Source organism: Scaptodrosophila lebanonensis, unplaced genomic scaffold, assembly GCF_003285725.1.
Source record: "Scaptodrosophila lebanonensis strain 11010-0011.00,11010-0021.00 unplaced genomic scaffold, SlebRS2 tig00000118-arrow-arrow-pilon, whole genome shotgun sequence".
NCBI classification, from domain to species: domain Eukaryota; kingdom Metazoa; phylum Arthropoda; class Insecta; order Diptera; family Drosophilidae; genus Scaptodrosophila; species Scaptodrosophila lebanonensis.
In genome coordinates, this window is record NW_022060578.1 from 1,312,196 (window position 1) to 1,325,828 (window position 13,633).

The window sequence follows — 13,633 nt, forward strand, 5'->3', positions numbered from 1 at the left end:
TTATTCGCAAAAACAGAATAGAGGCTGATCGTAAACACAGATAACTGCCAACCAACTTCAAGGAGCAGCGAATTCAGGATTCATTATGCAAACCCTGGCGGACCCCCGGCTTCCATTGTTCCCTGAAAATCGTGCCAAAAACTATTGTTTCGATGGAAAATGATAAATGAATGTGCCGTAGCATTCAGTTATTGTTTGCTCAAGTACCGATGCATTGTGATTTGCGGGACTGAGTAAATGATTTTCAGCTTTTCAACGAATCCAACTACAATGTGGACCATCTGACTTTTTGCCAGTTTAACACCTTTTTGCATTAGGGGCAGACGGTAGTTTTGGAATTTTTACAGCCAGAGGAACCAACACTCAGCCACACCATTGGCAAGCTGCGTCAATAGGGCCACAAAGCCGTAAACAAGTTTCCCGTGAATTGACACAAACACACTGACACACAGCCTCCTATTTACACTAATGAGCCACTGCAATAAAAGTGAGCCAAACAAATGCAAGGACTGCAATTGTTTTGTGCAATTGTTGCTAACCACACGAAATGCCAACACACAGTCCTTCGCTCCGAATCCCACAAAATACAACCAACAAAGGGGAGTGACAACATTGCGACAGTTACGAGCTACGGGCAAAGCATTCTCCTGCCTCCAATGTCCTTCCTGCCTGCCTGCGCGTCCATTTCAAAAAAATACGGTGTATGTTCTCGCTTGACTTGTGAAGTTGGACATAAATTACGAAATAGAGCTCCGGGGGACGAGTGAACAACGCCGTGGCGTTGTCTACCGCTGCAGCTGTAAGTGCCACAAATTTGGCAGATTCTCTTCCCCTAATTGGCTGCCACAGCAAACAGCTGGCCAACCTATGTGATGGCCGATACCTTCCCAGCATTAATTCGAAGTGACAATAATGTAAATAAATAAAACTGAAATTAAATTAATAATGAAAAACAAAACAATAACCAAAAAGTGTAAAATTGTATAATTACTAGTTTAGTGCGGCTGTATGTAACACATAGAAGGAGGCGTGGCAGACGCCCCAAAGTGTATATATTTTTGATCAGTATAACAAGAGGAGTGCATATTACTATGAATTCAGGAATTTTGGAAGGTGCAAGAGCTAGAATTACCAAACTTGGTATTCAGATTCGTCTAAGATCAACTTTTTCCCCCAATCCCCCCATTACTCCCGTAGTATAGTCAATTGCTATCTGGATAATTATTATTAATAATTAGGTAGGTCAATTGTTTTGGAAGCTATAGTCATAAATGTAATCTCTGGCCAACCCCTGCCCGCAGCTGTTGTTCTTTTTGGTGCTTTGCCTCAACTCTGTCTTGCACACAAGCACACACACAGATAGATCACTCATAGAGATAAATGGATAAGCATAGGCGCAATCCAGATGTAAATTGATGCTATTGAGGCATTACATAAACCTTTGTGTCATAAACGAAACTATTTATTCTTTTTAAAAAATGTATTTGAACCTTTTGACTCTAGCATTCCATTCCGTTTATTTTTATTTTTATAAAGGTGATGCTGCATTACTTGTCTGTCTGGATTAACACGGCGATTTCATAAAACCACCTTCCACCTACTTGGAGTCCACTTTTGAATGCCAATAAATTTTTCCTGTTCCGATCATGGCATTTGATTTCCAGGCCTACTCAACTTTGAGATCGTACCTCGTTTTTCAAATTCATCCACAAATATGCGGACAAATGATCCAAATAGCACTTGTACAAGTATTTAAAACATTGATTTAATTTAGTGAGCAGCGTATGCATTGGAGACTGCAGAAACGTGTTCCATTGGGACGTAGAGCTGCCCAGAGTCGGGTTATGGTCGGGCATGACACATCAGACCGTTGATTGGAGAGCAGCGGAGGGGGCTCGGCGCTATACTTGTAGATACTTGTATGTAAGTGTGTCTCTAATTATAGCATCGGGGCTTAAGCGTTGCTAAAAATTGCCTAGCGGCACTCTGCAGACAAATTTACAGTGCAATCAAAGTTTTAGCGAGGCAACCATGGACTTGGACAAGAAACTCGCTGCCTCAAGTTCCAGCCGGCAAAGTTGTAGTTGGGGTTATGGTTGTTGTTGTTGTTGTTGTTGTTGTTGTTGTTGCAGTGTGCGGAGTTTAAAATAAAACACATTTTGCATTTAATTTGCCATAATTACGAGTGTAGCAGCGCCCGGCTCGCTGAATCCCAAGCAGTCGTCGATTCTCGATTCTCGATTCCCGAACTCGTCTACGGCGGTGACGGCAGCTGTTGATGGCGCCAAATTAAGTTGTAAATGGAGTTGGCGCGGTGGCAGTGTGTGGTGTTAAGAGAGCCACCGCAGCGGTGCAGTGAACACATTCGTTCAGTGGTTCATTCAACAAATTCTAAAAGCACATTCCAAGCTCGACAACCACTAATCGCCGTCTCAACTTTTAGTTTATTAATGCCCCATACATTTTAGACATTGCCATGAACGTTTAACGTTTTTTTTCTTTCTTTTTTTCATGCATGTTGAGTTGTTGTTGTGATCGTGTGTGAGCTGGAGTTGGCTCCAAATTGATGGTGGCCGATTAATTTGTGCCACTAAACATTTTTAATTTATGCACCGTGGCGAGTATAGAAAAATGCGTGTTTTTGTGCGTCGTTTTGGCTTCTATACTTATTTTTGTTACTTTGACGGCTTATTCAGATTATGGCTTTCGGCCAGCGACAAGGTTTATTAGATAGGTGTGTAAATGTGTCAGAGTGGAGATAGTACGAATCGTTAAGTTGAAGCAATCGCAAAAGCTCAGAGACGCACCTTTTACTGATTATATACGTTATAAGGAAAGGGATTTGTTCCCACTCCCACGCTTTTAGGCACTTGCCACATGATCAATAATCTTAGAGTTTTTAACTCAAATTTAATAATTTCCTAATGTAAGTGGTTATATGGCCCCATGTCATAGTGATAGCTTATAGTGATAGATCATCGAGTTTAAGAACCAAGTCTTAGTTCAGTTCTCTTACAATAGACATTGCAGGCGAATAGGAAAAATGATCGGTATTTAAAAATTTTAATTTTCGTTTTCCCAATCTTTTTAACGAAAAATATGAGCTACCAATACTGCTCTTATAAAGAAATTTCTCATTGTTATTATAAAACTATCTAAATAAAAACTTAACTCGACTTATTTTTTCACATTTCCTATCGATCGGAAAGCGAGTCTATACTTTCACATATAATATACACATAAGCCTTTGAATCGAAATCGAATAAAATCAATATAAAATCCATATTTAAAGCCAATGTAAGGTGTGTTTCAATATACTTTCAAGCGGACAGACAATCACTCCTAAATCCCGGATGGTCGAATAAATATATCAAAAAATATATCCATTTATAAACGAAAATAAACTCATGAAAGGAGCATAAATTCAACAAGATTGCACAAGATTAGACATGCTTGACATGCAATACAATGTACTAAACTTTTTTTTGTACACATTCTACATACTTAAATGTGGGTTCTACAAAAATGTATTTTATGGATTTATAAGTTCTTCATTTATTTAATGATAAAGAAAGTGTTTAAATGCTTTTTTATATACTACAGAATGATCGCAATTTGCTCCAAACAGACGACGAACTGTAGAACTAAACTTGATGCCTTGAGGGACGTATGGGGACTCTATTGATAAGTGAAATATGCTTGTGTAACGCACTTTTATCGATATTTCAGTACATCGTTATATTTTCATATGTGTGTAGTATAGGGTCCAAAAACTTCCCTTTAAAAGATTAAGCCCTGATTAGCACACATCGTTGATGAAAGTAGTGTTGGAGAGCGTACTACTTGGGCTTTTGAACTATAACTTGGACTCTCCGCTTGCCATAGCTTCACCTTTTGTATTAAATAACCGACACCCTTGAGTGTTACGCACTAAACGATGTTTATCGCTTTGTACTGCCTTTTTTTTTTTGATGTTGTTTTGACCGCCGCAAATAAATGAGTCTAATTTGTTAAATGCCCTCCAGCGCGTTTTTAATTTCATTTACATCCAATTTCACTTCTCCGACTTGGCATTCCCGATGGCATTTGATGTGGCATTTGTCTGCTTTCTTTTGACTCAGGTATTTAGCCTCCGTGAAATTTCCATTTGACAGACACATGTGTGTAGGTCGAACGACGGCCTGTTCCTTACTCGGGTTATTAATAAGCCACTGGAGATCCTGTCCTCCGCGAGCCCGTACTAGCCTCAACTGAACTGCGCCTGTCAACTTAGCTGGGCGAGCGATGTCGAACAGCAGGCAGAATTACCGTTTTCGGACAGTGATTAAGCGAGAATTAAACGTCAGAACGCTTACAAAGTAGCTGTGGCTGTGGCTATGGACAGGGACAGTGGATAGAGTATAGAGGATAGGGGGAGAGTGAGATCATATATGGCGTTATAAAATGCGTGAAAAGTAGTAGGCAAGGATCTTTCCGCTGGCTGGAATGTTGACTAATGTGTGCGCTCTTAGTAGACAATGAAGCGAGCTGCGTAAGTAATGCGACATAAATGCGTTAAGAGATCATGGCTGGCAGCTTACGGCCGCCTCGGAGGCCAACTGTTCGGCAGCAACTGCCTTAAATGAAATTCAATAAAATACGCAAAAAACCGAAAACCAACAACATATTAAATGTGAGGCGTCAATCAACGCGTCACACGCAGCGTCAGCTCCCACTGTGGTCAGCATCCGCAGCAACCGCAGCAGCCAAAAGGCATTTCAACAGAGCCAACTGCCAGCATTAACAAAAGACAACACGCTAAGGCCTTTTTTTTTTATAGAAAAAAGGGCAAAAAGTCAGCCAAAAATGAAATGATTAAAAAAAGATTATAAGCCAAAAGACCATCTACATACATACATACAAGTATGTATGTACATACAAGTATATACTCGTATGAGGCAGCATCGCCCGTTCACTCAACTCGGCCTCTCATTAAGCAGCCATGACGAATGGGAATGAAACTGATATATGACTGCGAATACGAATGCGTGTCGTTCTTAATCTTGGACTTCTTATATGGCCAGCTTGCTCCGAGGTTTCTTAACGGCAGCTAAAGCAGCCTCTGCAGGCAGCAGTCAACTTGGTAATGAGCTGGGTGGTCTGCCGCTGATTTTGAGGTGACTTGGCGTGAATTTGTTAACTTTTGCTACGAACTTTGCGATTCTGATCGACAGCAGCCGCCAGAATAATGCTGACTGAGGAGAAGTTGGATAAAGCGGTTCAAATTGAGGAGTGACTAGGAGCATTCACCCCACCCCATCCACTTAATCTGTAACTCTGCCGACTTATAAACTTATAAATTCCGTATGTAATCGGACAGACAGATACTTCCCCTAGTCCCCTTGGTATTCTCGATAGCAGAGTTTTCTACTGCAGAATCATTCTTCTCTCCTCCTTTTTTAGGTTTACGAGCATTCTGATTTATTTTCTTCTGTGTTGGTTAAGGAAAAGTACGACAGGCGGCGAACTCTATATTGATGGAAAGGAGTTCCAAGTAATTTTTGTTGCACGCGAGAATGATTTTGATGGAACTTATAGCAGCATTAATTATTTAAAATTTAATTTGATTCATTTAAAACCTATATCTTAGTTCACGTATTAGGCAGCTTACGAGTGCATTTTAATTTGATCCATTGAAGAGGTCTATACAGGACCTGCTGATAAAGTAGATTTTCCTTAAGGTGATAAATTGGATCTTGTTAAAAACTGAACGTGTAGCGATTAAGTTCGTTACATTTTCTGTGGCTTCAAGATTCCACAGATCACATAGCCTATTTGATATGTGAGGTCTATAAGTATGAAATTCAATGGGAACATTACTAGTACGAATTACAGTAAGCACGTTATTTAAAAAAACATTTTAAGATTTGATTCAGCCTCACTTTTAATTTAGGCTTTTTTCATCTTTTATCCATTTATCCATAATGATTGAAGCCAAAGTTCTTTTAAGCCATACTTCCGAAAGGATATCTACTTTCAAGACTTTTGGCATTAAAGCGTTTAGTTATCTCTATTACTTGCATCTACATTTTTGTGAAACCTCCGATGTAATGGGGTCTTCCCCTGGCGCCCTAACTTCTTTCACTTTGGTGATTCTTCCTGTCCGGTTCTTAGTATTGATGCACGCTCAGTTGGGGCTTCATTATTGTTTGACTTCCATTGTCCAGATCCTTGAAGTGTATTTTCCATCTCTAGAGCATCCATTGTCTTTCCATCAGGGTGTCTCCATTCTTTGCTTTAATATTGCTGTTTTTTTGCTGCTAATTTCTACACTATTTATAGAACATTTTGTAATTTATTATTTAGTTGAAATGTTATTCTCCGCTTATAGGCTATGGTTGTCCCTTAGGTAAAAAGTATACATAACCAATCCTTCACAATTTATCCAATTTGGTTTTGTTTGTCCAGGACTGTGGTCCTTCTAATGCGGCTGTAATGGCCAAAAGCGTAATCAAATCAGGTAAATTTGTCATAAAATACTGCTGCAGCAAAATAGACAAAGGGACGGAGAGCAGCAACTACAAACAAGCACAAAAAAACTAATTTTGAAATGGATTTCGTACGCAGTTTTGAGCACAAATGTTCAACCAAATGCTCTTCTGCCGGCCATTTGATTCTTTTAGGGGTTTGCTTTTGCAAATTATGCGAAACCATTTCGAAATTGAACGCATGACAGTCACATGGCTACCCTGCAAGCGGACCCTCCCCCCACCCTCTCCCCACTACCCCACCACACACGCCATACCGCTCCATCTAACCAACCGTATTATGACATTGGTCAGCAGAAAACTTGCAAGTCATGCGGCTGCTAGGGCCATGGCCTTAATAATAAAGCAAGGAGCGCATAAAAAACTAATAAAACAAAAGTTTGTTATTTGCTTCCTTTTTACCTTTTATGTTAAATCACCGCACAACCACAACAACACCAACAACAAGAACGGTAAAAAAATGCCATATCATATGTGTCCATATCCTTGTCCATGTCTGGACCAATAAGCAGCCGCAGGACTGTTCGAAACTTGCGCAAAAAGAAGAAGGCAAGTGGCTCGCTTGTTAGTTCGGTTGTTTGTTTGTTTGTTTGTTGTTGGGTTCGTGATTTGCTAAACTTATGAATTACTTTGCTGCGTGCCTCTCTGGAGCGGCATGTGTCATATACATGAGTATGTAAGTGTATGTCCACCTACTAGTGAGTACTTCATACATACTTGTAGGTATGTGGGTACAGATGCCTCAAGTTTTAATACCATTAGCTGCAAAGTGTAAGGGTATATTGGTTTTGGAGTGCAAGTTTGTAGCACCCAGAACGAAGAATGGTTGACCATATGTTTTAGACCTACAACTACACTCTAAATGAAATAATAAACTGAGAAGTTTATCTTTATCAAATTTAATGATTGTCCATGATGGACAGTTTTAAATAAAATACGAAGAAAAACAAAAAAAATATGTTTTAGACATATATGAATCCTAATAGCGAGATCAGGGAGAGTCTCTATCATAACTTCAACCACAGATGTGAAGCTAGTATATCTTTAATCCTGCAAGCGAAATCCCTTCGCCTACTAACAGGTGCCCCTGGTATATGAAAACGGCACATAAAGAAAAGGATCTAGGGATGCTAAATAAGTAGGCTGCTAATACATGGAGCGCCTGCGAACCCACGCAAATGCATTAGCAAGGCGCTTGCTGAAACGACGAAGAAAAGGATGAAGAATAGATTTATATAAATTATAAATGTTAAATTGTAATTAAGACTACACACCTAGTTTAAATTGTATTTGTATTTAATTATAAGTTTAATTTAAGTTATAAATATAACAGTATAATTAAAAAAAAAGAACGAAGAATGGTTGACCATATCTTATTGACCATAAATGCATTCTAATAGCGATATCAGAGAGAGTTTCTATCGATCTGTTCCAATCACTACTTCAACCACAGATGTGAAGCTATATATATTCTGCTCGATCGAGGCAGATAATAAAGAACAAGAGTTAGCCTTGGAAAACCTTCCTTTTGCATGAAATAAATTTAAATTTGATATAAATTGCGAATTCAATATGTTGTTGTTATGTATGAAGACAGTGGAGTTGCTCTGAGGCCAGTGAAGGGTATATAGCTTCGGCGCAGTCGGAGATAAGTTCTTAGCTCGTTTGGGTCATTTGGTCAATTGCTGCGGCTGTCACTGTGCTATTCCAACGCCTTATCTCTTCAGGATTTACATATACATACGATGCGTGTGTGTTTGTTTTTGCGCTTTTTATGCAAAAGTTTTTGCGAGTCCATATGTTGGATTAGGAAGCATTATGACGTTTTCATTTTTTGTTTCTTGCCTTATCTGTCGCATGTTTCGGGCTAGTTTTTTTTTTGCGTTGGTGGGAGTTCCGAGGGGTTACCCCCCTAGAAATGCCATAAATAGCAAATCACATTAAGTTTGCAAAACTCTGCTGTCCGTTTGCATATACACAGCACTTCCACAAACTTATGGTTCCGTGTATCTCTATCCAAGCGTTCTGCAGATAAGCAAGCCCAAAGTTGAAGTTTATGGACATTTTACACTGGCCTCAAACTTACATACATTATGCATTAGGCACATTTGCTTGTACTCATACTAGTATGAATATCTCACATATGGATATACATATGTACTTATTCTGATGACCTGCACTTAAAGGGTAAAAGGTTACACAAGCTTACCACAAATGAATGCAGCATACAGAAGGAGGCGTGGCAGACCCCATACAAGCAATATACACACATATGTTCTTCCCTCAATCGGAGGACTGTTCTTGGCTGTATTTCTCCACGCACTGATTGCCGGTAGTGTGGATTCTCTTTACCTATTAAGTCGTCTTAATTTCTCAGTTCCTTCTAGAACGACAAATTATCTTCCCTTTTCCTTCGTAGATGTACACCTGATTATGCATCGCACAATCCTTTTTGGGCTTAATGCTCAACTTATAATGATTATCCTGCTCTCAACCGAACTGTCTCTTCCTTTAATAAGAGCCTCTCTTTTCAGCCATCTCCGGAATCTCTGACCAGGAACGGCTGTGAGACGGGGCATATCTTGATGAACTGGCTATGGCTTCCCCCACCGGGTCTGAGAATACATTTATTTTATTTTTGTTCTGTTTAAAATTAGCTCTTAATTAAATCCTAATTCTGAAGCTAGCCGAAAGGCAATATTATTTGCCTTACCGGGTCGGAGGCGTTAATTAGATATTATGGTAATTTGATTAGATTTCTCCTCAGGCTTTTCTAGCTTATAAGATGCTTTTTATAAATTTTATTTATTATCCTCCTATGCCAATAGTCAATGTAAATAAATAAAGATTAATCTCTACTTGTACGACCGTCAATGCAGGATCTTCTAAGTCCGAGGAAGAAGAAGTTTTTTCCCCTGATTCACCGCTAAATAAGTAAATAAATCGAATGGAAAATGTTTCTTACTATTGCAATTATCTTTAAGCCAAGTGTGAACCTTACATAAAAAGCAATTGAGACGGTTTCAGTATATAGGGTGGAGCTAAAATGGAAACCTTTGTTTTGTTTTTCCCAATCAACTCCACATAATTAAATGAAAATGCTCGTCCGTACCTATTGCTCGAATTATTTTTATTAATAATGACAGAAATGAAAGAGGAAAGTTATCATCGTATCAGTTTTCATATCTAACACAATTAATAACAACCATAACAAATAACAGAATACAATTAAGGTAAATATCAGATCACACTTACATATGAGGAAACGAAAATCTGTTCAATAACAACTCCTAAGATAAACGTTTTAAATATTACCAAATACCACAAAACAAAACTGCATATATTTCAGCATTTTCCAGCTCACTGCTCCTCGCAAATGTGTTAGTCTTTCCACTAAAAAGTTCGAAGATATATTATATGGTTTTCGGTATATAAGTTTGGGAATCCAGAAGGAGGAATAGTCTTAGTCTGTTGTCCATCCTTAAAAATATTCATTATTATGGTGCACTATTTCGCCTTAAAATGGCACTGAGATTTCTATTGATCATTTGCCGAAATGATTATTTTAACGCATCGTGCATTATTTTTATCAAAATTTTAAGTTTTTTGACCCCCCTTACGCCCTTGGCCAGAATCCAAGCGTTCATGCAAATGGACGGCCACCCGGATGGACCTGTCTAGATCGATTAGTCTCGTCGGGCGGACTAAGATAATATGTGCTTTATGGGTCTGAGATGCTTTTTCCTGTGATATTCTTTATAATTCGTGTAAAGGGTACAATAATTATTATTATTTTCATATTTTTCCTTGGCCATTTCTGTCCAAGGCCAGTGTACGTGTAGATAATAATATGTTTTTAAGATCTGCCTGTTTGGTCCCCATCTGTGTCCCTCTCGCATCGAATGTATAGTTTCTAGAGACTGCCTTTTCTGTGGGACGCCCAACATGCAACATTGACACGCTTCTTTATTGGCCAAACACTGCTCAAAGAGCAATTTGCGAATTGACAATCTAATATATCTGCTACGCAATTTCTCTGCACTCGACCGGGTTAATAAAAGTCTAGCGAAGCGTTTAGAAAAAGTAGTTAGCAGTTTGGATTGAAGTGCGACCGACCGGCCGACGGACCGACAGGATCGGCCGGAGTGGGCAGCAGGAGCGGCAGGAGCTGGAGGAGCAGCAACATCTGCTGTGGCACAGCCATAAAAAACACACAAGTCCAATGCACGACAGACGCTTAATTTAAACAAATATTTTGCCAGCGTGTAATATTGACTACAAATGCATGTGCAAATGTGGCCACGGTTTAAAAGGATAGCTCGAAAGCATAGGAAAAAAGCAGCCGACACGGAAAGGATAACGGCAGCCAGCACACGCGTCCCAACAATGCCGGGGGGCGGTGGGGCTGGGGATGGGGGTGGGGATGGGAAGGGAGTAGGAAAAAAGCAAAGCAATTTAAGCCAAAAGGGTGTCACATGTGCCAAATGACTTTTGCGTGTGGAAATGACAATGATTTCTGTCTGCTAGGCAATAACGAAATGCAAACAAACAAACAAAGGACAAGGAGACAACTTTATAGAGAGCCACCAACACCAACACCAACACCGACTCCGACACCTTCGCCTTCAACAAAATGACATTTGCATTTGCCGGCACATCCATGCTCGTATTTGTAGATGAAATTGCCAGCCAAAACTTGAAATTAGTTTCCCAAAATATGTAGTTCTTGCCCTCGCAACGCCAAAGAAATGATTAAGCCCAGTCAGGCCGACTGCGGAGTCGGGCTGGCACGAGTAACACATGTTCGCTCATAAAACTGTCACAAAATGACTTTACAACTTAATACGATAAACTGGCAACTGGCAACTGGCGCATCGGCTGGGGAGCAGACAACTTGCAACAGCAACAGCGACAGCAATAGTAACTTTAGCAGAGGACATCAATCACATTGACTGCCACAAATGGCAAACACGTCAAAGGCTCCGCCGCCTTAACAAAAAGGGACAGCTACGCCCACCCAAAAATGCTGGCGGCAGGCGGACGCTGCAACATGCAACGTTAACTCCGATTGTTCTTGTTGTTGTTGTTGTTGTTATTTCTGCTCTGCTCTACTCTGCTCTGCTCTGCTCTGTAGAGCCCCTCCAGACAGCTGCCACCGCGACGGCAAGTGCCATTAGACGGCGAGCGATCCTCCACGGTGCATTATTCTGACCGCAAAGTGCAAAGTTTTTGCGCGAAATGGCCCTGGCAGCTGTCTAAATGTCTCGCGTGCTTTCGCGACAACTCGATGGCTTCTGTTAGACAATGTACACTCATATCCAATGGCGGACTGCTGGCCAAGGCGATCCTTTGGCCAGATGGGGAGTGGCAGCGCCAATCCGGACGCTAATTTGATGTCTTCCATCACAGTGGCACTTTGATGACTTCACCCGACCCCAATGGCGCGTACAGGTAAAAGGTTTCTAAGCTGGCATGCTGGACGAAAATAGTTGTATTCACTTGAAAGGATAACAGATAGGCACAAAAAATAGACAAGGGCAAGCAACAAGAAAGCTAATTATCTCATAAAGCTCAACATTAATATGCAAATAACAATTTATTCAATACCTACTTGTACAGATTGACCCACGAAAATCGTCTCTGTAGAGTCAAAAGTCGCAATCTTTGGCACAATTAGGATACAAAACAAATCGTAGGCAGTTACAACCCATAGCCTCGATCCAGTTGACTCCCTTAGTAGTCTGGAAGTAAGTCAACAACAGCTTGTATGTCATGCTAACTTTACTGTATTAAAGCAACTCCAACAGATAAGACGTTTACGTTCTCTTATTGATCTGCCTTGGATTTTCGGAGCGACGTGGATCTTCATTATAAATCTCTAACACTTTGTTTGAGGCAAAATACTCTGACTAGTGAAGCTTACATTTATTTTTCACATATGCATTGCAGAATCAGGTGTGAATTTTGTTATAACACTTTCAATCAATAGCTTTAAATAAGGAATTTTTTGGCATCAACAACATTCTTTATTTATGTAAAAAACAATAATCTTTTTGTTTAGTAGATCTTATCCTATAGGTACATATTTGATCAGCTTAACATAAGGGATACAAAGCGAGCTGACCGTCTTTCTATTTCGATCTCCGCTCCTTCCATAGTCTTAGCCTCATCGTCTTGAATCTTTTTTAGAGTTTTCTTTTTGACGGACATAGATAATATTTTATTCGACTATTGAGTGCATTTTCAATTGCAGTATTGAGTTCCACAGACGTTACATTTATGGTCGCGAAGAATTTGGTAGATTTGAACTTCAACTTATCTCCTTTGGATACAGGGATAAAAAACAAATCAATCTTTTCATATATAAACTATTGAAATTGATTTCTATGAAGATATTGGAACTTTTAAATGTCAAAGGTGGGAAAATGGAATATAGAAGATCCATTATTATCTACCACTACCTCAGTGTATAAGTCAAAAGAACATATGGGGTACCAATAGTTTAAAGCTTATGCGAGCTTAATACGCGCCTCTGTCCCTGTCCATTCTATGGAGTTGAAATAAAAAACTCCTCAAAAATGTATATTTGCTCATATATAGAATTGCGCCTTCAATGCGATTTAATGCATGCACAAAGCAAACAATTACATAAAACACTTTACGATAGACCACCTCCACACCGACATGTGTATGTGTGTGTGTGTGTGTGTGCGTGTGTGTGTGTGTGTGTGTGTGTGTGTGTGTGTGTGTGTGCGTGTGTGTGTGTGTAGTGAGTGGCGACATATCGCCACCTAATTGCAACTCAGTGTCGCACATTTACGCCCGCCTCCAAAAAATAAAAAAAAAAAAAAGATTGCATGTAAAAGTGTTGGCAAAAAACTCATCGCCAACGCGGACCGACATTCGACTATGCTCGTGTGTAGGGGTACTCTGTAGTTTCGTACTTCCTCTCCAACTAAAAAAGGGTGAATTATCCAAATACACACTCTTGCAGGTCTAATTACATAGAGCGACAGTAACAAAATTGTCAATCGGCGCTGCGTGGGCTGCAACAACAACAATAATAGTTGCAACAACAACAGCTGTTAAAATTGAATGACTCGCGT